This window comes from Artemia sp. Qi Xiang Cuo, chromosome 2 (genome assembly GCF_049724085.1).
Source record: "Artemia sp. Qi Xiang Cuo chromosome 2, ASM4972408v1, whole genome shotgun sequence".
In the NCBI taxonomy this organism is placed as follows: domain Eukaryota; kingdom Metazoa; phylum Arthropoda; class Branchiopoda; order Anostraca; family Artemiidae; genus Artemia; species Artemia sp. Qi Xiang Cuo.
Genome location: NC_142795.1, coordinates 48,735,201 through 48,762,809, shown reverse-complemented (window position 1 = coordinate 48,762,809; position 27,609 = coordinate 48,735,201). Strand labels below are relative to the sequence as shown.

General features: G+C 37.1%; 1 protein-coding gene across 1 annotated transcript in view; it reads left to right on the top strand.

Moving 5' to 3' along the window:
• Positions 1-2,853: 2,853 nt before the first annotated feature.
• Positions 2,854-27,609, top strand: part of Ufl1 (UFM1 specific ligase 1) — a 104,899-nt gene continuing 80,143 nt past the window's right edge. Inside the window, exon 1 of the mRNA XM_089101448.1 lies at positions 2,854-2,995. The gene's annotated coding sequence lies outside the window, so the exon portion shown is untranslated. The remainder of the gene's footprint in view (positions 2,996-27,609) is intronic.

Genomic DNA, 27,609 nt, shown 5'->3' with positions numbered 1-27,609 from the left:
AAATGTTTTGAAAAAATCATGGCGTAACTGTTTTGGACTTGTCAGGGACCCAGGATATGAGCATAGTACGAACAGGAAAGTACGTTTAGAGTGCACATTTGCCGATGCTTTGACTGAGAGTATCACGCTAATATCATTGAGTCAATTTGAATTGAGTCAATCGAATGATCCATTTTTGAAATATCACGTTTTGACAGCTGCAGCTTTGCAAGAGAAAGCTGGGATTATATGGCATGGTCATCGACACCGAGAATCTCTTGATAATGACACATAACTCTTTCCACAAACGAAAGTTCGAGAAAATTGGAACTATTGCAATTTGATTGGCAAAAAATTGGCATTTCCTATCAGTGTAACTGCGTCATTTTGGTACTGATGACTGCAATAGTGACCATATCGAAGCTGTAACTTGGCCTTCAGCTTTTCGTCGCCTTTAGACATTTCCTCAATCAATTCAACCGAATTAGCCCGATTTGCAGATGTTTCTGATTCGTCATGACCCCTCAAAGCAAGACCCTGGCGGCCAAGAAAGCAAATAGCGCGAAAAATGTACTTCACATGATCTCTATTTTCCTGAACCTCTTGAGATCTGGATTGAATAAAGGCATTCGCTATAGACTTCGACGTATCAGTACTCATTATCTTAAATTCCGTCCATGCTGACATACAATGCCTATGTCTTTCAGAACCATCATGTTGCTTTAATAGAGCAGAACTGTCTTTCCACTTGCAAAATCCTGACTCAATGAAAGCCCTTTTTCCGGCAGTATCTCCAGCCCTTAGAGTCCCCATAGAAAAATGGCGGCAAGCAAAACAAAACACAGAATTCAAGTTTTTTGAGTATTCAATCCATTCATAAATCTTACAGTAATGTTCACTGAATTTCCTTCCGTTAGAAGTGGAAGCCGGATATCTCTCAAGAATAGGTTGAGCTAGTTTGTCGTGACGCGTCCTAGAGATATCTGAGAGAGTTTTTTGACTGCTACTGGAACCCGCAAGGGGTTCAGCGATGCAGACCGAACTTTCATGTTGATCTGAGCCATTTATTGTTCCGCTTGTTTCCAAAATTCTGTCACAGATTGGGGAATTTATCTCAACTAACCCGAGACTTTGGGTGCTGACACTATTGCCAGTTTCTTGCACTAAAGTTTCTTCATTTTTCTTCCGCATTTTCACCGAACAAAAAAAATGCAAAGTTTGTTGTCGCCTTTTACTCATAGTTAAACGAGTAGTAGACAAGAACTTCACTCAGACACGGCAAGAGAAGAACTGAAGAAACACGTAGAAACTCACTTAGAAAATCACTCCCATACTCCACGGTGAAACTTTCCCGCTTAGAAATCCCATAAACCAATCACTTACATTTCCCCCGTTCACGACAGTCCCATACACTCCACTGGGACTAGTCATCCCATAAACTATTCAACAACGTCAAGAATCTGCTGACCAAAACCCCCTTGAAAGCCTAGAACACATTTCCTTTCCCAGCTACTAAAAAAGGCAATATACAAAACTCATATTTTACAACGAATTCTTCACAAGAACAATAACGAAACGGGTACTGACCACATGAAGCTTAGTTTTGAATGAACCCTCCTCGGAAATAAAATAGTGTAGACGCGCTCGCTCTTAGACATATCAAAACAAGATTATATAATTAGGGCACCAGTTTGTTGGTCGTATTTATTGGACCAGTTGCTGGTTTAATATAGCACATAGCTAAAATAGAAAATAGCTGTGAAATATAAATAAGAAGGTAATTTTCAAAGTCTAGGGGTTCTCTCGGTTAGCCCTGCCCTGTCCTTTTCTTCTTTTTTTCTTGTTTCTTAATGATGGGTCTTTAGCTGCCCGTATTATTTCATCTTGAGATTATGAAGGCTTTAGTATTAACCCCATTCCGACGTTTGCTTTTCAGGCCTTATTTTAATTTTAAAGTTATCTTTAAATAATATATTTTTGTTGTGCGATAATAAACCAAAGATATATCTGTCTTCGGCTTGTGGTTATTACTAGTTTAGACCAGCGTATCCATCGAAATAAGCTCTATTAAGTTCTAAAAGTAAATAAAAAGAGTTCACAGCTGTTTAACCATTATGACGCATAAATCTGCAGCGAAAAACAGATGAAATTTGGTGAATCACGCAAAATGGTTGTTCTTCCGAGAAAGCGGAGCAGGATGAACCAATGGTAAGCAACATGGGTGCCAATAAGAGGGACAGTTGGGGGGGGGGGGAGGGAACTCCTCCCCCCTGGCTGAATGATGCTGTCTTATTTTTATATTTTTGTTCTGAGATTTCTATTATATAGCATTAAAAGTGCCAATTAGACGACGTTTGCCCCCCTAGAATTCACCTTATGGGCGCCCATGGTAATCAAGTAAGGTAAAAGTAGAGTTAGATTAGGGGCGAAACTTTTTCTGACTTTAGCCCGAAAGAACTATCTTAGCACTGTTTCATCGTGTGTAGCGCTGTAGCACGTTCTTCAATTTGTAGCACTTTCGTAATACAATTTCTTAATTTTGATATGGACGAAATAATGAGGATTTTGAAAAAGGCTAAGGAAAGAACAAAAGGTGTGGACCGTATTTGTTTCGAAAGATTTGTGCGAAGTTTGATTTAACCAGGACCACCTTTTTACCGTGTTCGTTTCGAAAGATCGGTACAAAGTCTGAAATAGCCGGACAAAAAAAAATCATCTAACTAATCAAAAAACTGATAAAACTAATCCAACTGCACTTATCGGGCCACGTGCAATTTTTTCTTTTTTTTACTTTAGCACCGAAAATTGTTTTGAAACACGCAAAATTGGGCAACTTTAGCACTTTAGGAACTGTCAATGATGGCACTCTTGGTTTTCAAAGGCTTGGACAGATTTTGGATTGTTTTCCAAAGGCTCGTGCTTGTTTTTTGTTTAATTTTCTGGCAACAGTGACTGATAGTCGTAAAGGACGAGAAGGAATAAAATTATTTACATTTTTTTTTTGAAGGCCCATAAGGTAATTTTTAAGTGTTTTCCCATTTCCATATTCTTTGTCCTCAGGTTAAGCTTTAATTTTAAAAACGAGTTTAATTTTATGTAAAGATGATTTCTTCCTACATTTGTTAGAAGTTAGGTCCACCTAATTTTCTTAAATGCATCATTTGATGGTTTTTTATGCTCTTTCATAATTCAATAATTACATCTGGAGGAAAGTACATTTTTAGCGCTTAATCAGGCTGCTATAGGTAAAACATTTTATAGTAATCAAAAGGTTAAAAATTGTTCCTAAAAAAACTGTCTTGGGAAAAAAATTACCTTTTGTGGCTGATTTAAAAATGTAATTAGGCTATTGTTTCCCTTACTTTTGATTGTACAAGTAGCCTAGCCGGTAAAATTCTAGTTTAGCTACTTTTGGCTATCTTGGAATGGGTTTAGGTTAGGAAAATGAAACTTTCAGTTATGGGTCCACAGGCCAAAGAATGTCCTGGGAAGGTATTTTGAAGTACCTACCTCCACTCCTTTTCCCTCTAGAGGGTCCTGAAATTTGCCTACATGATAGGTCTATAGACCTACCTATTGAAATTTTGTCAAAACAACACTTTACCTTAATTTTGAGTTATCAGTTTCTTTTTCACTGGCTTTAGTTCTGAGACTGTAATTTTAGTCATTTGAGTAGAATTTTGAGCCATATCAATGTTTTAATTTCAAAATTTAGGAAAAGTATTTGCATATCTTTAAAACCTTATAAATTGGGATTGAGCAAAGTTGTGAAGCTGAAAACAATTTTGTTATGCTTCATTTAAGCAGAAGATCTATTTTGCAAGGTTTTACTTCTATAGCTCACAGATTTTATAAGGTCATCAAAGGTCAGGACCCTCTAGACAAAGAAGGAGTAGAGGTAGGTACTTCAAAATACCTTCCCGGGACATACTCTAGCCTGTAGACCCATCCCTGAAAGTTTCATTCTCCTAACCTAACCCCTTTCTGAGACAGTCAAAAGTTGCTAAACTAGAATTTTACCGCCTAGCCTATGGCAGGAATTTTGAAATAGAGCTTGTAACCCCTGAAAATGACACCACAGCAAAATTGATGTCATTCTGAGGGGTTTCTGGCTCTATTTAAAAAAAAAATTATAATACATTTGGTAGTAGCCTCATGGGCACCCATAAGCTGAATTCCAGGGGGGGGGCAAACTTCGTCTAATTGCTACTTTTAATGCTATATAATAGAAATCTCAGAACAAAAATATAAAAATAAGGCAGCATCATTCAGCCAGAGGGGGCAAGAGCCCCCCCCTGCCCCCCCATATGGGCGCCCACGAGTAGCCTAGAGCACTAACTGGAGAGAAGGAATCATGGTACAAAAATAATTCTTACTTTATAATATACAGAATAATCATAATTAACCAATTTTGCATACAGCCTTGCTATACTCTATCCCCCCCCCCCTTAATTTGCAAATATAGAAGAAATTCATTAATTTCTTAGAACCTATATATTCACAGAATATATACCCCCACCCCCCTAATGTGGAAATATATACCTAGAATTGAATCCTCAATCTAAATATAACATCTATTTGCATCCGAAATAAACTTTACTCCCATATTAGCCATGTGGTGGATGTCCATTTACAACTAATGAAAATTATAAGTACTGTTCCTTAATCAGCTACAAAAGGCAATTTTTTCTCACTAGCCAGTTTTTGCTAAACAAGTTTTCAAACTCTTGGTTACTATAGGCTGTTTCAATCCTATAAGGGCTGAAAACTTAATTTCCTCTAGAGGTAAATATTGAATTATGAAAGAAGGAGCTGTTTCCTTCAACCTTGTGGTTTTAATGCCAAGTTCTCTTAGCCTAGGCAAGTGTTTGGTAAGTTCTAAAAGGATGTTTTGGCTTTTTTGAAAAGTTGTTGAGGAAAATGACTGAAACTCTTGGGAATGAATTGGAAGCTCAAATGATCCCAATGGAAGTTCTTTTTAAATGCCTATTCCCACCCCTTCCTTCTTAAAAGGGACACTGGCCTTTGGTGATATTCTACAGTCTTTATGTGTTAAAAGTGAAACCTTGAAGAATACACCTAGTAATCAAATGAGGCACATAGAAAGTGTTTTAAGGCTCCTTCCTCTTTTGATCTTTATTTACAAGGTTTTAAATATTTGAAGATCTATTTCAATAATATGAACTAAGCCTTAATATGGCTTAAAATCTTGTCTCATATTCAGGGAGCTTTGTTTGACTTTGGCTCAGGTGTAAAGAATAGTATCTTGTTTGATGGGCCACCATGATAACACAATAGAACCAAAAGGTCAGTATCATCTCCAATGACAGCAGTGTTGTGATACCACGAAGAATCAACAGCAGCTTGCACAATTTGGACATCTGCATGACTTGGTGCCTGGACTACAACAAAGCCCTTTGATTGGAGATAAACAGCCTCTGTGTAGATAAACCTGGCTATGTTTTTATTGCAGGACAAGAATTCATCCTTTTTTGCCTTCAGCTGCATATCTGATGGGAAGAAGATCTCACAGCCAATTATATGACTTCTCTTTGACTGGGCCATATCATTTATGGTAGCTCCACCAACATAGTCATCAACCACAGTAGTGGCAGATGGATACTTTTGGGTCATGTAGGTAGCATAATGGTGAAGGATTTTGGAGTATTGTTTGTTTTTGGCCCTTGGAATTCTGTGCAGATGAGCTCCACAGTTGATGATACATCAAATGCCTTTGGGAAGGGGAGTAGAGCACTCTTCAAGATTGCAAGCATGTGCTATAACCTTGGCAAACTGGCTTGTTTGGAGACCAGAGGATGGAAGAACTGTCAAAAAGTGATGCTGGATAGGAACACAGTTTGTGTTGAAAGTACTCAGATCCCATGAGATGGATCCTCTTTGCTAGCATGATGAACCTCTGAAAAAGGAGAGTGGGGTCCAGTCTTTTGCAATCTACACCCAGATTCTGCTTTGTAGTAATTTGAACTGCCTGTTGTTTTTGACAAAACACAAAATCAGAGACCAGCTTTCCAGACATGGAGTCAATGATTTTTAGACCTAAATCTCTAGCAGAATCAATGTTGGCAGATTTGTAGGCTGTCAGACTATTGCTGATGTTTCTTAGTTGAAGATCCCCATATAATGGGGATCTTTTTCAAGGAAATCAATAACAATCTGAGTGTCTTTACAATCTCTTAGCTGCCTCAGCTCAGACATTTCCTTATGTTGTTCATTAGTTCCATAGAAAGCCTGTGACATACCCTCCATCAGAAGATTTAGTGTAGAGCAGACTGGACAAGTCAGAACCCATAAATACCTTTGAACTTCTGTCATACCACTTCCATCAGTAAGGCCACTAGCTGTTTTGAGACAACACTTGAGCTCCCGCTCAATGACAAGATCCATGGGGAGCCCAGAATCTATCAGAACGTCTGATCACATGCATCCCATTCTGGAAGGCTTGATAAGTGGCAGGATGGGTTTCTTAGAGCTTGAACATTTGCTGGATATAAAGCTGGCAGGATTTTGTGTCATTGTTGTGCCTAGATGCTGCCAAATGAGTTAGCATATCAGGGGTGGATTTTAAGTAGATATCCCATGACCCAGATTGTTTGGCTCTTAAGAATATTCACAGTATGGATACCATAGTATTGGAACCACAGTTTCAAGTTTCTGGACTGGAGCAGTTTCAGTTTCTTCCTATTGATAAAAGTGCATATTGAAGAACATGAAACGGGTTTTCTAGTAGTCCTTACATTAGGTTAATTTGATTTTTGAGATCAGCTCAACATTTTATGTCAGAATAGTTGTCTTCTGATAGTATGGTGAAAAAGAGGTCACAACAATGAGAAGGGTAAAATCACATATTGAGGATTATGAAACTTTCTGGTACATTGTACGTCAATTTTGCTTTAATTTTTGGGCTGCCTAAGTAAAGAATGATGTTGGTACAATATATTATGGTATTTATTTTTTTTCCTTTAGACCAGGGCACTTTGTATCAAAGGAGTTGTTGTAGAAGTTTGAAAAGAGCTCATTTGATTGGAATTGAAATTTGATTGGAATTAAAAATGACTAGTGCCCTTTTTAATACTCAAAAGTGATTGGAAGGCAACTGGCACCCCTTCCATGCCCACCATTTCCCCAAACACATCCAATCAAAATTTTGAGATAGCCATTTTGTTCAACATAGTTGATTTCCAGATAGAAATTATGTTTTTGAGAAGGACACTCCCCCCAGAGCCCTCAGGGCAAGGGTTGTAAGTTTTGCCTTGGGGGCATATAAGGTTTTTATAGAAAGTATTGTCATAGAAACTTCAAAAAGGGCTCATTCAATTGGAAATTCAAAGGCTTAGTGCCCTTTTTAATAGTCAAATATGATTGGAGGGCAACTAACTCCTCTCTCTGACCCACCTTTTCCCCAAACATATACAATCAAAATTTTGAGATGGTCATTTTGTTCAACGTAGTTGAAAGTTCTGGAAATTAGGTCTTTGAAGATGACAACCCCCCACAGCTCTCAGGGCAAGGGTTGTAAGTTGTGCCCTGGGGCATATAAGGTTTTTGTAGGAGTTGTTGTAGAAACTTCAAAAAGGGCTCATTCAATTTGAAATTGACTAGGCTAGAGCCCTTTTTAATACTCAAAAGTGACTGGAACGAAACTAACACCCCTTCCACGCCCACCATTTCCCCAAACACATCCTATCAAAATTTTGAGATAGCCATTTTGTTCAACGCAGTTGAAAGTTCTGGAAACTATATCTTTGAGCAGGACACTCTCACCACAGTCTTCAGGGGTTATAGGTTATACCCTGGGGGCATATAAGGTTCTTATTGAAAGCTTTGTCATAGAAACTTGAAAAAGGGCTCATTCAATTGGAAAGTCAGAGGGCTAGTGCCCTTTTTAATAGTCAAAAGCAATTGGAGGGCAACTAACCCCCCTCTCACGCCCACCTTTCCCCCAAACACATCCAATCAACATTTTTAGATAGCCCTCTTGTTCAATGTAGTTGAAAGTTTTGGAAATTAGGTCTTTAACGATGACAACCCCTCCCCCCTCACAGCCCTCAGGGCAAGGGTTGTAAATTATGCCCTGGGGGTCTATAAGGTTCTTATAGAAAGCGTTGTCACAGAAACTTCAGAAAGGGCTCATTCGACTGGAAATTGAAATGGTTAGTGCCCTTTTTAATAGTTGAAAATGATTGGAGGCCAACTAACCCCCTCTCACAGCCACCAGACACATACAATCAAAATTTTTGAGATAGGCATTTTTTAATGTAGTTGAAAGTTCTGGAAATTATGTCTTTGAGGATGACAACAACAACCCCCCCCCCACAGCCCCCAGGGCAAGGGTCGTAAGTTATGCCCTGGGTGTTTATAAGTTTTTTTTTATATAGAAAGCAATGTTGTAGAAACTTCAAAAAGGGTTCATTCTATTGGAAATTGAAAAGGATAGTGTCCTTTTTAATAGTTGAAAGTTATTGCAGGGCAACTAGCCACCCTCTCACATCCATCGTTTCCCTAAACACATTCAATCAAAGTTTTGAGATAGCCATTTTGTTCAACGTAGTTGAAAGTTCTAGAAATTATGTATTTGAGGATGACAAACACCCAAGAGCCCCCAGGGCAAAGGTTGTAAGTTATGCCCCGGGGGCATATATTGTTTGTATAGATAGTGTTGTTGTAGAAACTTCAAAGGGGGCTCATTCAGTTGGGAAATAAGAGGGCTAGTGACATGTTTAATAGTCGAAAGTGATTGGCAGGTAACTAACCGCCCTCTCATGTTCACCATTCCCCCAAAAACATCCAATCAAAATTTTGAGATAACTATTTTGTTGAACGTAGTTGAAAGTTTTGGAAATTAGGTTTTATAGGTTTTATAGCACGAAAGAAGCTTTTGCTGTGATCTGGCTGATGTGATCTCCAAACGAGAGATCATCACTTCATGTAATACCAAGTATTTTTTTTTCTAGAGGCACTAGCCCTCCCAATTACCAACTGACTGAGCCCTTTTCGAAGTTTCTATGACAACAACTGGCCATCTTGAAATTTCTATCAGATGCGTTTCGAGAAAATGCAACTTGTGTGTGTGTGTGTGTGGGGGGGGGGGTATTTCCTTTCTGATCACTTTGAATCTTAAAAAAACACTATAACTGGTTGCCCTCCATGAGCTCTTTTTGATGTTCCTATGACATTTCTTTCTATAAGAAGTGCCCTGGTCTAAAAAACAAAACAATATATTGAACCCACATTGCTCTTCTTTTAGGCAGCGCTATCGTGCTGCTTATGATATTTTGTCTTGAGATATCAATTATATAGTACTAGAAGTGACGATTAGACCAGGTAAGCCCCCCCCCTAAAATTCAGCCTATGGACGCCCATGCTCCTGCCTCCCCTTAAATACGCCAGTGCCTACTCTGTCTGTAAGCTCTTATTCTCAGCTAGGATGTCTATCGCCAAAAAATTGCAAGGAATATGGAAACTGATGCCAAACGCTATGTAAGTATTAAACTAAAGGGAAACGCCACGTTGTGCGTTTGTTTTCCTCCCCAAACTAAAATTTAAACTAAAATTGAAATTTCCACTCTTAAGTTAACAATTGAGAAGTTCTTGTGTTATCAAACACCCTTGGTCTTCAGTTTTATGGATTATGAGCAAGCGTTCGATTCTGATGGAAGAAGACCTTTAGTGAAGGTCTTATCCTTGTATGGTATACCAGAAAATAACATTTTAGTGATTATTGCTATTTACCAGAATAACACTGCTGCTGTTAAGGTAGGAAAAGAGGTTACCAGCTGGTTTCGTATTTAATCAGAAGTTAAGCAGGATTTTGTTCTATTCCTTTTATATGGATCATTTTGATGGACTTCGTCTTAAGAAGCACAGGAAAGGCATTAGGAAAACATGGATTCAAATGGGGAGGAAAAACTTTCTTGGACATAGTTTATGCCGAAGATTTAAGCATCCTAGATGAAAGCATGAGCAAAATTAATGAACTTTTAGAGGTTTTGTGAGTTCAAGGTGCTTGAATAGGCTTGAAAACTAATGTTAAGAATACTAAGTCACTAAGGCTACGAATAAGTGAAGATGAAAAGGTGACGTTGGGTAACGAAAAGAATGATCAGGTCGACAGCTTCACTTACCTTGGTAATACTCGTATTATTAGTAAGGAAGGTGGGAGCGGTGAAGATTTTAAAAGTAGAATAGCCAAAGCTCAGGATGTTTTTTCACCGTTGAAAAAGTTTGGAAGAAAATGAAGATAAGTCTGCAAACTAAGATTAGAACATTGGAAGCTACAATGATGACAATGATCAAATATGGTTCTAATGCATGGGCACTCCGAAAAGCGGATGAAGATTCGCTAGATGTTTTCCAGAGAAATTGCCCATGGATTGTTTTGGGTACCCGGCTGACTGACCGCACTTCAAACAGTGGACTGTACGAAAAGTGGGGTTGAATCCCGCTATCTAGGGCTATTAAAAAAAAAAGTTTTTTTTAAACTGAAAATAAGGAGCGACATTAAAACTTAAAACGGACAGAAATTATTCCATATATGAAAGGAACTGTCCCCTCCTCAACGCCTTGCTCTTTAGGCTAAAGTTTTTTATTGTTTTAAAAAATAAAGTTGAGTAACAGAGTCAAACTTTAGCGTAAAGAGTGAAGTGTTGAGGAGGGGACAGTTCCTTTCATATATGGAATAATTTCCGTTCATTTTAAGTCTTAATGTCGCTCCTTACTTTCAGTTAAAAAAAACTTGTTTTTTTTAAATTTAATTTCTGAACGTTTTTGAATTAATTCAGCTTTGATTTTGGCTAACCGTACATTAATAATTAAAACAAAATTTGCATATTAATTTTACTTTTTTTGGCTAAATGGCTTTCTCGAAATTTTTTTCTGACGTAAATTACGAATTAACTTACGTAACGAACTTCTACATTCCTATGTTTTTATTACGTATATTAGGGAGTTTGCTCCCTAGTCAATACCTCGTTCTTTACGCTAAAGTTCAAATTTTGTTCGAATCACAAACCTCTGAATCACAAAGGCCGGTTAATTAGAATAGATACCTCTTTTGAAAGTACTAAAAAAACTTTAGCGTAAAGAGCGAGGTATTGACTAGGGGGCGAACCCCCTCATATACGTAATAATTTCTGTTCGTTTTAAATTTCAATGTTTGCCCCTTACTTTCAGTCGAAATTTTTTTTTTAATTTAATTTCTGATCGTTTTTATATAATGCTGGGAAATCCGGCGCCCCCTTCATGGAAATGTCCCTTCCCCCAAGGAAACATCCTTGGGAGTTTTTTTGGTTTCTTGGTCTTAGACCAGGGCACTTCGTATCGAAGGAGTTGTCGTAGAAACTTTGAAAAGGGCTCAGTCGATAGGAAATTGGAGTGGCTTATGCCCTTTTTAATAGTCGAAAGTGGTTGGAAGGCAGATGGTACCCCTTCTATGCCCACCATTTCCAAAAACACTTCCAATCAAAATTTTGAGATAGCCATTTTGTTTAACGTAGTTGAAAGTTCTAGAAATTAGGTCTTTGAGGATGACAGCCACCTCACAGCCCTCAGGGCAAGGGTTGCAATTTATTCCCTGGGAGCTTATAAAGTGCTTATAGAAAGCGTTGTCGTAGAAACTCTAAAAGGGCTGCCATTTTGTTCAGCGCAGTTGACTTCTATATACTTATATGTATATATACATATATATGTATGTATATATATATATATATATATATATATATATATATATATATATATATATATATATATATATATATATATATATATATATATATATATATATATATATATATATATATATATATATATATATATATATATATATATATATATATATTCAGGAGGACACTCCCCCATAGCCCCCAGGGCAAGGGTTGTAAGTTATTAAGGTTTTTATAGAAAGCTTTGTCGTAGAAACTTAAAAAAGGCTCGTTCGATTGGAAATTCAAAGGGCTAGTGCCCTTTTAATAGTCGAAAGTGATTGGAGGGCAAGTAACCCCCTTCTCACGCCCACCTTTTCCCCAAACACATCCAATCAAAATTTTGAGATAGCCATTTTGTTCAACATAGTTGAAAGTTTTGGAGATTAGGTCTTTGAGTAAGACACCTCCCCTCCCCCAACCCTAAGGACAAGGATTTTAAATTATGTCCTGGAGGCATATAAGTTTTTTTTTACAAAAAACGTTATGGTAGGGACACCAGAAACGGCTCATTCGATGGAAATTGAAATGACTAGTCCATTTTTTAATAGTCGAAAGTGATTGGAAGGCAACTAACACCCCTTCCACGCCCACTATTTATCCAAACACATCCAATCAAAATTTAGAGATAGCTATTTTGTCCAAAGTAGTTGAAATGTCCGGAAATTATATCTAAAAGGATGAAACTCCTCCCACGGCCGTCCGGATAAGGGTTGTAAGCTACGCACTGATGCCCTGGGGGCATATAAGGTTTTTATTGAAAGCTTTGTCGTAGAAACTTGAAAAGGGCTCATTCGATTGTATATTCAAAGGGCTAGTGCCCTTTTAAATAGTCGAAAGTGATTGGAGGGCAACTAAACGCCCTCTCACACCCACCTTATCCCCAAACACATCCAGTTAAAATTTTTAGATAGACATTTTGTTCAATGTAGTTAAAAGTTGTAGAAATTAGGTATTTGAGGATAATAACTCCCCTCAGAACCCTTGGGACTAGGGTTGTAAGTTATGCCCTGGGGGCATATAAGCTTTTTATAGATAGTGATGCTGTAGAAATTTAAAAAAAGGGCTCATTTGATTGGTAATTAGAAGGGTTTGTGCCCATTTTAAGTGTCAAAAATGAGTGGAGGATAACTAACACCCCTCTCACACACACCATTTCCCTAAGCACAGCCAATCAAAATTTTGAGATAGCCATTTGGTTCGACGTAGTTAAAATGTCTGGAAATTATGTTTTTAGGATGATACTCCCCCCACTGCCCTTAGGGCAAGGGTTGTAAGTTATTCCCTGGGGGCGTATGCTATAAGGTTTTTTATTATAGAAAGCGTTGTCGTAGAAACTTCGAAAAGGAATCATTCGATTGGAAATTGAAATGGCTAGTGCTTTTTTTATAGTCGAAATTGATTGGTTGGCAAGTAACCCCCTTCTCACGCCCACCATTTCCCCAAACACATCCGATCAAAATTTTGAGATAGCCATTTTGTTCAACGTAGTTGAAAGGTCCGGAAATTATGTCTTTGAGGATTGCAACTCCCTAAAAGCCCTCAGGTCAAGGGTTGTAAGTTATGCCCTGGGGCATATAAAGTTTTTATAGAAAGGGTTGTCATAGAAACTTCAAAAAGAGCTCATTCGATTCGAAATTGAAAGGGCTAGTGCATGGGCGCCCATAAGCTGAATTCCAGGGGGGGGGGGCAAACTTCGTCTAATTGCTACTTTTAATGCTATATAATAGAAATATCAGAACAAAAATATAAAAATAAGGCAGAATCATTCATCCAGGGGGGGGGGAGCAAGCCCCCCTGTCCCCCCATATGGGCGCCCATGGGCTAGTGCCATTTTTAATAGTCGGAAGTGATTGGAGAGCAACTAGTCTCACTCTCACGCCCACCATAGTAGTATCCATCTTTTGAATTCTAGGAGACATATAGCAAATACTTCTACGGGACATATAGCAAATACTTCTACGGGACATATAGCAAATACTTCTACGGGACATATAGCAAATACTTCTACGGGACATATAGCAAATACTTCTACGAGACATATAGCAAATACTTCTACGAGACATATCGCAAATAATTCTACGGGACATATAGCAAATACCATGTTATTCTACGACGCCCCCGTACCAAACAGGTTTTTCTAATAGGTATTGTATTCTACTGGTCATTACACTCTTTCTTTGTCAAGAGATTTACGCAATTTCAAAGTTCAATGTCTTTTTTTTAGTGATAAACCAAAACCAGCCTGTCTTGTTTCGCTGTTGTACAATTATTTTTTGTATATATTCAGGTTTCAAATTAGATTCTTCAACAGTTTTGAATAGTTTATTCAACTTAACACTACAGACATTTTTTGTAAACATTTACATAGAAAATGGATAATTCTAAGCAATTTCTGGTGATTAAAAATTTTCTCATTATTATAATAAAAAGAAATTGTCTTGTCATTAAGTTAAAGAAGAAATTCTTTCCTTACACTGTGTGGTTACCTCTTTTAAAAAGTTTTGACTACTTAAGACAGAAACTAGAACTAAGGGTACTTATGCACTTAGAAGCCTATTGTTTAGGAGCTGAAACCTTTACATATATCTCTTATAGGCTGAAATTTAAGGTGCGATTTTTATCAAGATCAGTGGGCCTTTTTAGAGTTTCGGCTACTATTAAGCTGATTTGTTCCTTACTTATAGTTCGTTACCATGTACTGCTGGAAAATGTATTTCAGTGATATTTTAGATCATAGTAGCCTAATGGTGCTTTTAGTCTTTAGAAGAAGAACCAAAACAATTTAGAATCTATGCTGCTGCTTACCTTAGTTTAAGAGCTGAAAATCATTCTAAAAAATCTAAATTTGTAACAATGAGTATTTTATTTTGATAATAAAGGAAAATATAAATATTTATTTAATTGAAAAAAAAAAAGACTCAAGTAAGGTTTTGTAAAATTTCGTGGCAAACCCAGTTTTTGTCGAATTAAGATTCAATTGGTAAAAAAATTAATTGAAAAACCCTTATTTCTAAATCAAGATGTTTTTTAAACTTATTTAAATGCAAGAAATCCAATTAATTATTTTCAAAAATATAAATACATTTTTTCTTCATGCTAAATAATGCCTTTTTTTTCAATGACTAGGATGTGTGTAATAACCCCCCTTCTGAAAAAAAAGCAAGATGTAGCAAACGTGTATTAATGCAAGCTACAAGACCATCAATTATCAAATATGCCGGTAGAATTACACACGATCTGGACCATCCAACAATTACCCAACTTATAGTGACAGAGCCCTCTAACCCCAGTGTTAGCTCCAAGCAAGCTGGAAGGACGTTCAAGAGAGAATGGACTGCTTCTCATAATGCCTCAGCTTAGCCTACTGAAGATCGTGAGCTTGACCCCCTTTATGTTTTGTCAAGGAGTTCAGATGTAGAAGCCCAGTCAGAATTTGTAAGTATATACATAATTTTTTCTATCCCTATTTTCAAAAATAAGGTAAATTTTCTCAGGCGCATAGCTTTTGATGAGTAAAACTTAAATTTGTTTCTAAAATATTTCATTTTCTTTCATTAACCAAATTAGCGGTATATAAAGGAATGCTTATCACGCATTTCTAAAATAAACAAAAAACTTTACCTTGTAACTTCTAACTAACACGCATTCTAATGCAATAATTCCAATATTCATTTTAAACAAAAACTAACTATTTGAAAAACAAAAAAAAAACAAAAACGATTTGCTATTTCACAGTTGGCAAGCACTCTTTAAACTGGTATTATTGCGCTGAGCTTTTGCGCGCATCCGCTCCTTATCAGATCTCCCCTCGCTAAATTTGAATTTTAATCCGCTTTATAGCTATAATTTGAATTCTAAGTGGGCTTCGTGTGACAGGATGTGTATTTCTAATAAGATATATTAGCACAGGGGAAGAAGCTTTTTAGTAATCTTCTATTATGTGTTCACAGTGTTGTCAAGAAACATTATTTGGGGCAGACTCATTTCATTGAAATACTTAGGTGTTTTCGAGAAAGAATTTGAGGCTGTTCTATTTGAACAGTGTTGTGAAGTCCGATACCCCCAACTCGAAAGGGTATCAATCCTCCTACCTCGAAGGAAGCTCCCGGTTCCCAAGGGTCCTCCCCGGGAGGGGTTGGGGGTTGGGGGGTTGGGGGGGGGGTAACTTTTAGTAAAAAAAAAAAAAGTGTGTTATAATTGTGATAAAACTTTCGTCAAAAAAAAAAACTTAATCCATTCATTTTCTAGTTTCAGGGGGAAGCTGTGGAAACTTCTGCCTTCCCTGGTCCAGGACTTCAAAGTATTATGGGTAATTGTACCCTCTCGCCAGATGTTAGTGAAGGTACGTTATTTGATATCCCCCTGGATTTTCAATTTACAGCTGAAGAAATGGACAGTCTTATTCAAATTGTTGGGTCTAATTCTTCCGGGGACATTTTTAACATTCTTCCGGGACATTCTTCCGGGGACTTTACAATTAGTGAATTGAGTCCTGAACAAACAGGGTCAGGACATGATAATAGTGCAATGTCCCCGGAAATACCGGATTTTATCTGTTAGAATCGTCTCTAAGCCATTTACAAACATACAGGGTAGATTTTAGCCTTCCCCATGAAAACGCGAGCATTATTTTAACTGACACCGTGAAAGTTCTCCATAGTTATATCGACGGAATTCGAGCAAAAATTGAGATTCAGATCCAGAATTGGGGGAGGGGGTCGAGGGGGAATTAAAGCATCGGTGAATCAAAAAGTTTACTTACAAAAGGGAACATCCGGGGACATTTTTTATTTTCATTTTTCGACAGGCAACCAGACTTTCTACCCAGGTCTAAACGATTTCGAAGACAACTTTTTCAACTGGGTGAATAAACTAATTTCAACTTTGAATACATTTAATGAGAGGGGAGTGGGTCCACCATTTTATACATTGAACGCATGGATCTGAATCTCAGTAGATTAAAAAAAAAAACTTTATTTTAAGGGGAGGGCGAGGTAACAAAATAAAATGCCACCCAGATTTGTCGGATACCAAAGGAGTTCAAAGTTTCACATTTGAAACGGGGCTGCAATGTTTTAAATATGCATTTTAAGCAGCAGCCCATAAGACATTAAAAGATCAATCATCAATGAAAAATCTTGACAGACTTGCTCGTAACGGTGGGAAAAATTTCCCTAAATTAATTTTTTTTTTTTTTGTGTTAATTTATCGGTGTTCATTTAAATAAATACGACTTTTTTAGAACGCAAAGTAATTTGTGGGGGGGGGGGGTGTTGTTCTCCAGTACGACACAGAATTTGTAGATGGGAAAACAACGGATAAAAAAGGAGTTTTTTACTGAGTGAGGACCCCGATGATGGAAAATGTTAAAAAATTTTTATGGCTTATTTACGAACCTCCCAAAGATGTAAATTCTTATGCTCATTTTTCCCCGTTACGGCGATAAGTCGACTCCTATCTGAAGGCAAAAAATTTGGAGAACGTTTCTATTGCCCCATGTGCCTTTCCTCATTCACATCTGAGCGAACATTCTCAGATCACATGGGGTATTGCAAAATTCATGGAAATCAAATAATTGAAATGCCGGCAGAAGGCAAAGACACTTTACAGTTTAAAAATTTTATAAATCCTCTTCTGCAATCTGATAAAGTGTCTTTGGATTCTGAAACAAGACTGATTGAGGTATCGAACCCATCAAGGTCGAATATAGTCAAGGAACACAAACTACTTGCGTGTTCCTATGCGCATGCCCGTCGTGACGCCAACAATAAAATGCTCTTGGAAGAGTTTTTTTTACTATGGACGAGGAGGGCAGTATGCAAAAGTCATCGGTTTCCTTAATAAAAATGACAAAAAAGGTAATTTCACGATTACATCATATCAATTATCCAATGACATTGTCAGATAAAGAGCAACTGGCACTGGAAAAGGGGACAATTTTCTGGGTTTGTATGGGTGCCCTTACCCCAAAAGACGCGGTGCAGGACCACAATTACCTTATTGACCCCAATTCAATGGGAAAAAGTAACTTTCGTGGGTGGGCTCACAATTCGTGTAATTTAAAAATTAAACAACAACTTTTTCTACCGGTTTTTATACATAACTCTAACTATGATCTAAAGTCTGTGCTACCTGCATTGGCACATCTTCAAAGAAATGGAACAAGTGATGATGATGCATGGGTGATAGACATGCTTTACGTACAAAATCATACCTAAATCATCGGAAAAGTTGCTTGTTTTGGAATTTATGTGGAAATTTGTTGAAGCCGGCGTTGAGTACACGAATAAAATTTGCTTTTTAGATTCCTACAATTTTTTCCCCAAATCATTGAGCAAATTAATTCAAGTGCAGAAAAACGATGACGGCTGCCATTCTTTTCCTCTTCTCAAGCAACAATTTCCAAAAGATTTATATGATTTTTTAACGGTCAAGGGCATCTATCTTTATGATTATTATTGTTCCATATCGAGATTCACCGAGGAGACTATTCCTTGTAGTGAATCGTTTTACGACAGTCTTCACGATCGTAGGTACACCCCCGAGGAATACAGTTTTTCAACAAAAGTTTGGGTAGAGGGAAGGTGTAAAAACTGGTTTGACTACTGCAAGCTGTATTTGACGAGTGACGTTTTAACACTGTTAGACATTATGTGTAAAAATACGGATAAAATCTATGAGGACTTTAATCTTGATTTGGGATATTATTTTTCTTCGCCTCATCTAGTGATGGACCTCATCCTAAAAATTAGTGGGGAAAAATTGGGCTAATCACCGACATTGATCAGCACCTGTTCATCGAGAGGTCAATGAGGGGGGGGTTTTGTTTTTCACGGAGACCATATCTTGGAAACCGATCCAACAGGAGAGAAGACAGGAACAAAATCGACTACAGTTTTCATCGATATGAATCCTCTCGATCCCTCAGCCATGTCCCATTATTCACCACCTTGCTCTGACTATAAATGGCTCAATGATCATCAAGCTCTCCATTTCCCAAGCGTTAACAGTGTTGAGGAGAACGTGCCGGTAGGATGGTGTTTTGAAATTGATGGAGAGATAGCAGTCGAGCTTCACGATTCATTAAAGGATTTTGTTTTCCCATGTATCAATAGACCTGTGACTAAGGACTCTTTGAGTCCTCGCAATAGGCGTTTAGTCGAGGTGGACGGATTGCATTGCGCACCTTCAAAACAAAACTTATTGCTGACCTTCTACCAAAAAAAAACATATTTATACATCATGTATCGTTAAAATGGATGTTTAACAATGGTTTCAACGTCACAAAGGTTCACCGAGCACTTCATTTTAGTCAAAAACTTTATTTGAAAACATTTGTTGACACTTTTGTCTGCAAACGTTATGCAGCACAGACGAAAGCCGAAAAAGGAATTTATAAACTCATTTTGAATTCGGCTTTCGGCAAAATATGTGAGAGTGTTCGCAAGAGGAATCGTTGTAACGTTGTGACCGATCCAGAACAATGTGCTCGAATTATTGCCAATCCCAATTACACTTACTTTACAATCCTTGGCCCGGACATGGTACTTTTGAATAGGAAAAAAAGACGCATTGTCTTGAATAAAAATATTGCTGCAGGCAGTGCTATCTTAGAGATCTCAAAAAAGCTCATGTTGGAATTCTACTACAATGTGGCTACGGTATAGTGGCCGAAAAAGGGGCAAGTAGAGGTCTGCTACGGTGACACGGATTCTCTACTGCTCAAAGTAAAAACATCAAATCTAATTGATGATTTGGCGCATGGTGAAATTATCAGCTCACGAATGTACTACACCAATTGGAGTGGTGGTCTTTACCCTGAGCTAGTGAAACGTGGGGCGCCCAATCAGCTTTTATTTTTTAAATCGGAAACCGGAAGCAACTTGATTTCCCGTGTTATGTTTGTAGGTCCGAAGGTGTACTTTATACAAACATACGACGAGGAAATCAAGAAACGTTGCAAAGAAGTACCCACGTGCTATGTGGACAAGAATTTCGAAATGAACAATTATAGGAATTGTATTGTAGACAATACAATTCCACGAGCAAAATTGTCGGCAATTCGTTCATTGAACTATAGGAACTATACTGTAAATGTAGAAAAAATAGCCATGAGTACCATTTCTGACAAGGTCTATGTTTCTCAAGATGGTGTGACCACCCTCCCCCTTGGTCACTATTTAACTTCAGACCGGATCGAATGTATTGCCCATCGGGAAAGTCTCGGTTTAAATAAAGTCCTGTAAATAATTTCCTAAAAAAAACCTTGGGAGGCGGGGCCTCGCGGCCCGGGGGGGGGGGCGGCCCCCGCCAGCGCGGGGGGCACACCGTCACCAAAGTTATCTTTTTTTTGGACTTAGAGCAGATTTTTTTTTTCAAGTGCCATCTCTCTAATTTAATGTTTTTTTTTCACTATAAAAAAAAAAGTGTTTTTTCTCTCTGTGTGTGTTTACCTATGTAAATGTTGTTGTATTTTTTTTTTATTATAAATAAATTTTAAAAAGTGTATTTTTTTTTTCAAGTGCTCTCTCTCTAATTTAATGTTTTTTTCTCTATAAATAAACAAAAAAAAAGTGTTTTTTCTCTGTATCCCCATGTAAATGTTGTATTTTTTATTATGAATAAATTTAAAAAAGTGTATTTTTTTTTTCAATGTATTGTTACTTTTTTATGTGCATATAATAAAAGAAAAAATATGATTCTTTATTCGTCTTTTGTCTTTGTCTTCTTCTTGAAGAACAGAGTAGTAGTAGGGAAAAAAATTATTTAGTCATTAGACAATTAGGGTCTACAGTTAGTTGTCCAGGTGAACTGCTTAAATGAACATTTATCAATTTAAAACACCTTTTATATCGTTTCTGTGTGTGACCTCAATGTTGGGCAAAACAACACTATTAAATAAAATAATTGAAAATTGTGATAAAATGTTTGCAGAAAAGCCGAAAAAAATATACTATTGCTATAGTATTTTGCAGGAGTCATACAATAAAATAGAAGCAATTGCTGCTGCAGTGGGATCGGTGCAGATACAGTTCATACAGGGAGTTGATGTTTTCAACATTATTGAACAAAATTCATGTTTGATCATTGACATTCCGGCCGAATCTATTAAACAATGATCCAAGCAAACGTTGCATTCGGTTATAGTCTACTATCACCATGGTCAGAGTTTTAACACTGTAGTCCTACACAACCTTGTTCAACGGAGAACTAGTACGTAAAAACTTGTATAGTATTATACCTACTATAACATCTGATAGGTCTCTCGTGATTCCTTCTCAGCAATAGAACAAAATAAACAGAAATATCAAGGTTTCCCAAAAATCCTGCTCTCAGAATACAATCAGGCAACTAATAAACCCCACGGCTATATCCTATTGGATCTTAATCAAAATACATCCGAGGATCTGCGTGTAGTCACAGATATTTTCAACAATGAAATTACTGTATTTCTCCCGGTGAACACCAAAAAGACATATTATTTTCTATCATGACACTGAAGAAAATGTATCAAAATAGGCATCTGTTTTCAGATCTAAGTACTTCAAAGCTTCCGATTAGGAAAGCCCTGCTCAAACATGGTATTGACACTGATTTCATTAATCTAATATCTGAACTTTGTTTAAAATTGACAGAGGGTAATGTTCAACTACCAGAAGTTTTTAAGCAACAGGCAAAGCAACATCGTTCCATTGTACGTACATGTGCCTCTAAAAAGAAAGGAAAGAATTTTTAAAGGAAACGACTTCTTCAGGAGGGCGGTTGCTTTTTCACACTTTTACTGCCAATAATTGCAGGACTTGTAAACAGTTTTCTCTAGATGGCAAAACCCTATAAATTGACTCCAATAGAACTCGCTCTCTCACCCGTCGAACACTTTGAGGACAATCTGAGTAAATTCCTCGACAATGAAACTATTGAGGATGATAAAAAACTGATTTTACTTCAAGATGCACTTCGTCGAGTGGACAAACACTATCGATCAAAGCCCACTGCTGCTGCTGATCCCAAAAAAAATCGTCTTCTCAAGAATCTACTGCTGCTGGTGTAACAAAATTAAGGAAGGATTATTGGTATTAATTTTTTTTTAAATTTGTAAATATAAGGCCCAACAATTTGGGTGAAAACTTAACACGACTCCTAATCTATCTCTTGGAAAGTGATCAAATTCAAGTTGAGAGCAATGGTGAAAGTATTATAATTCAGGGCAAGAGCTATAATCTACTTGATTTAATGTATGACATGTTTACAAATCGTAAAGGACTATTATCATTTGACACTCGTCTATACAACTTTCTAAATACATTAAACTTCCCCAAAAGTCTTATTGGCAATAGACAAATTCTAAAAACATTAAATGAACGTGCATCATCATCATCATCATCATCAACATTAAAATATGAACTTGAAGAAGAAGAAGAAGAAGATTTTAAATCAATTTTGGAAAATACTAGCACACCACTGATGGCTAGACAAAAGCGAAGACGTATCAAGTCAACGTCCCCACCAGCAGCCAGTGTACCAAAGGGTAGCGGACGTTATACAACGTGTTTACGTTCAAAATGGATGAAATTCTGAAAGGTGTTTATGAAAATGTTGGCGAGGCAGGGAGTTTAAGGTCCCCCACAACTCTTTCCAAAGTCACGGGTGTTCGCAGTAAAAGTGTACAAAACTATCTACAAAATGAACCAAGTTACACTCTGCATAGAAATCATAGACTCCGTTCCAATCAATATCGAAAAACTAAAGCCTTTTACCCATTGGATATAATGCAAGCAGATATCTTGACTCTAAATGAGCTTTAAAGACGTCACAATATGCCATAAAAGTATATTCTACTTGAACTCAGTGTTTTTAGTCGCTCTGAATATGCAATGCTCTTGAGATCAACGAAAGGTGGGGACGTTGATATGGCCATTGAAAGGATTCTCTAACAGGATTCATATAAACAAATTCAAACGTATCGTGGTAGTGAATTTGTTAATCCTAATGTTGCAAAAGTACTAGAGAAATATAGTACACTGCTCTATCATAGTCACAGTCCTATAAAGGCTGCATTGGCCGAACGATTGATTAGAACTATTCGACTTTTAATTTCAAGATATTGTAGATTGAAAAATACGCCGGCTTTTATTCATGATCTAGATAAAATCATGTTGATTTATTATCAACGACCTCATCGATCATTGTCCAACTCTACACCAACGGAAGTTCATCATTCGGATCATAATACAATTGACACCTTTCTTAAACAATATTCCAATGAATCAGAAGTCAAGAAGAAGAAAAATAAATTCAATGTTGGTGATACTGTTCGAATTAATTGAACAACTGATGTTTTGAAAAAGGTAATTACTTCTGGTCCACTGAACTTATTAAATTGGCAAAAATACTAGAAACTAAACCCATAAATTATCACTTGCATGATACCGAGGATGAAGAGATTCTCGGCGGATTTTATAACTATGAATTGAAAAAAGCTAAAAATGCTAGTGAAATATACCAAATTGAAAAGATATTAAAGACACGTACTCGCGAGGGTAAGAAACAGTTACTTGTTCGATGGCTAGGATACAACTCTGATTTTGATTCTTGGATTGTTGTTGAAGAAATTGACAATGCCCAATGATTTCTATGTAACTTTCATGGCCAACGTTTCCGATCCTCTCTACAATGACTTGAATACGACAAGTGATTTTTGGACAAAACTCTCCCCCGCCGTCAAATTTGACGGTGCATATGAAGTGGCTCTTTTCGACTGTATTCTCAAAAATATCTATGACTTCCTGAGAAAGGATCGTAAATATGAAATAAAAATTGGACCCTATGATTGGCCGTCACCACCAGGTGATGAAGAACTAATTCAAAAAATCAATTGGATGAATTATCCATATATTGAATTACCCTACGAGGAGCTCACCTGCATGAATGATTTATGTCGTACTATCAATAAAAGAATTTCTGCTCGTAAAAAAGGAGCTTTTCATTTCAACTATTCAAAGGAGGAGGGCAAGATCTACATTAGTTCACCGATTGCCAATGAAAAGATTATTCTCAATGATAACTTTAAGGACGTTCTTGGCTTTAAGCTCAATATAATCAATGGTAGAAGTGCTGGAAACACTAATTTCATTTTTGCTGACTACCCACCTGCCTTCTCCACGGACACTTGTATATTTCTCTACGCTTCATTTGTAGAAACATCTCGGGTTGGTAATTCAAATTTTCCCCTCCTCCTTCCGAGTTCTTGAACGAAAAACCAATCAAGAACATGTTCATCACTACAATATAAAGCATCTTCAGTATATTCCCGTAAACACTTCCTATTTGGAACTCTGTCAGTTAACACTAAGAACTGAATTAGGTGATTCTCAAGCAATTTCAAAAGGCTTAGCAGTGATTACATGTCATTTTCGACCCATTGTCAACGACGACGGTACAATAACCTAAAAAATGAACAATAGAAGAATTCTATTTGTCTGTCCCGATATCTATTGTTATCTTGGTGCTTTGAGTCCACGTCAAAAAGGCAATGGATTGGACTACTACAAGGGGCGTACTACAATGTCTGGCTATGGTCTTGGTAGCTGGTTTGCTAGGCTATTTCGTTCTGTACTACCCCTTGCCAGAAAATATCTTCTACCTGCTGCATCAAATTTTGCTGCCTCCACACTACAAGACTGGGGGTCGGGCAAGAATTTCAAGGAGAGTGTTAAAGAAAATATTAGATCATCAGCAAGAGCTATTGGTGAACAATTAAAATCTAGACAAAATTGGGAGGGATTGAAAAGGACGCGTTCGCGTCATTCACTCATCAGTCTCCTCCCAGGCAGGAAGCAAAGGACATCAACAAGGACTTTGAGAAATAAAACAACGAAGACCAATAAGCAGCAGACGAAGAAAAAGAAAAAGATTGTTAGATCAAAGAAGGATTTCTTCTCTTAAGATGACTTATCTCCCCCACAAGGAATCATATCAATCAATCAGTTCCTAATTGAATCTATTCAATGCTGAAAATGTTGATGTCAGTGTCAAGTATGTCTAATATGAACAATTTCACCCCCAAAAACCCCTCTCGTAAAATATACACTTTCAAATATTTTCCAATGAAGACTATTTCATTGATTCGTCGTCAACATTTATTGATTTAAATGTTGTGGTGAAGAAAAAGTCAGATAATACAACTCCAAATGCCGGCGATGGTCTCTCCTATGAAAACTGTATTCTACACAACCTATTCAAACAGATTAATGTATTTATTAATGGAACATTGGTGAGCACTATCAATAATTTATCAAACTATGTAAGCTACATACAATTTATGATGATGACGCAAAAGACGTACAAAGAGATGAGAGGACAATCATTGGGCTATCAATATCGAACAGTTGTTGATACTGACGGTAAGTTGACTACTGCAGTCACCCAGGAGTATCATCTAGTTGTAATATTAAATCATGAAGTATTTAATATATTCCAATGGTTACCCCCCAATGTCCATATTGAAATAAGCCTACAGCTGACCCCTTTAAATTCCATTCTGTGGAACTCTCTTCTTCCAGTACCTAATGCGCATGCTCAAATCAAATTAGTCCTTATCCCCGTTTGAAAAAAACAAGTTATGAGCTCTGTTGCATTGGCAGTGGAGAAGCTAAGAGCCAATGGTAACAACATTAAAATTCTTGTCCCCCCTACAATCACCAATCAACGTCACATTGCCACCGGATCTCGTAGATATATAGATTCATAATTTATCAATGGATAAATAACATCAAAATTGGCTTTGTCCTTTGTGAAGATTGTGAGTGCCTTTGTATCCTGGACTGAATCCCCCCATTATTTTAATTTTTTCGATCTATCTATCCTCGTGTTCAAAGTGAATGGTATTCCACTGTACACTCTTTCATTTGACAAAAAATCCTATAGAACTCTGTACGAGTTGACCATGCAATCCCTAGATCATGACTCTCAACTATTTGAAAATGGAATAACCGATTCAATGTTTTCAAAAAATCATGGTGTTATTGTTTTGGATTTGTCATGCATGCAAGATATGACCAGAGTACGAACAGGAAATGTACGTTTAGAGTGTACATTTGCCAATGCTCTAACCGAGAGTATCATGCTAATATCACTAAGTTAATATAAAACCTATTTAGAAATCACCCCATGCGGCAGTGTTCTACTAGACCGAGCACCATGAACGCAAAACAAAAAATCAAAGTATTTAATTTGGATCAATACATGTCCCACTACAAGTCCTATTGCATACCATCAGACTTCATTGAAAAAATTCCAAGTGTTAACAATATCCTAATCATTGTTAATAGAAGTCCATCGACTTTGAAGACCGGTCATTGGCTATGCATCTTTTAAACAGCAAAGAATATTGAATTTTTTTGATCCTCTTGGCCTATCCTATAAATTCTATGCTCCATACATCAGCAACTTTATTGAAAGCAGTGGGAAAACCATTATTCGAAATCAACGAAGAGTACAGGATTTAACAACTAAGACATGCGGCTTTCATGCACTGCTCTTTTTCATGTTCAGATGTCGTGGCTACACCTACAAGCAGTTTCTCAACATCTACGTTGACTTACCTCAATCGAACGACTTTTTAGTGGAGAATATACTTACAAGTGTATTTAATATTGATTTTAGTGCCCTAAGAATAAAATGATCTAAATATTCATGTGGAATTGCTAATTAATAAAACAAAAATATATATACATGATAAAACGACTTTTCTACTCTTTAGATTTCATCCAATACTAGTTATTTGTCGACAACAACTAGTGCAGGTAGATTATCTGAATTCACAGTGTACTGATCCTGATGTATTGCAATGTCAGGGTTACATTTTCTACAGTAGAGTGTGACTTCACTCTTGTCATATCTCTTTGTATAGTCAATGATACTATTCTCATTCATTCTATAGAATTCACATGTTTCAATTTGCCTATTTGAAGCAATTTCACACACAGTGTCCTCAAGTGTCGAATCACATTCCGTCACAGCCAAATAAAATTCAGTGGATTTATAATCATAACACCCAGTCTCTTCACAACGATGACGTAGAAACCATATTCTTTTGTTGTTCCAACAGTTGAATCGTTGACCCGGCTCCTCCTCCCAGAACAATCTAAAACCACGACGATACCACTATCGTACCAGTAAACTAAAATCCCGGTCAGGATTCTTTCCAATCATACCGGGATATGTATTCTCCCACTGCTTACATTTATCATAATGACAAATAGAACATAGGTGGTCTCTAGACTGAGAGTCAAACACCTCTTCAAGACAAGCATTACATCCTTTAATTTGCACAGCATATCCTCTATGCAATTTACGCGGGTTGCATAATCTACAGAGTTCATCGTACTCCTGAATCAGTTTGAAATTCTCAAATAATGATCAGCTGCACTGTGAGTATATACATAATGGAGCTGTATGGAACATTTTGTCATTTGTTGACGCTCTCACTGCCACAATGAAACTAAGCTAGCAATAAAAAAAAATTGTCTGAGAGAGAGAGAGAGGAGTAAATCATCCTTAAGCACCATCTTTCTTATGAAAAAAAAAGTCCTAAATTTCTAAACTAATGTTTAAAAGCATATCCACAATATCATTTTGTCGTGTCGTGATCAATATATAAATAAATTGTGTAAATGCATTTGGACCACGTTGTAGAAGCTTCATACAATAGTCTAGTGATGGAGAATCGGTTTTCATTATATCGACAAGCATTCCTCGAGAAAATATCTTCCTTTGAATAGACATCTCTAGAAAATCATCATCTAGAATTAAACGTTTGTCCATAAGAACTATATTCCCCATGATTCGATCTTTCTCAAATCTATCCATTTTTTTTTTTTAGTCCTAACTCTCTCGCAATCAACATCAG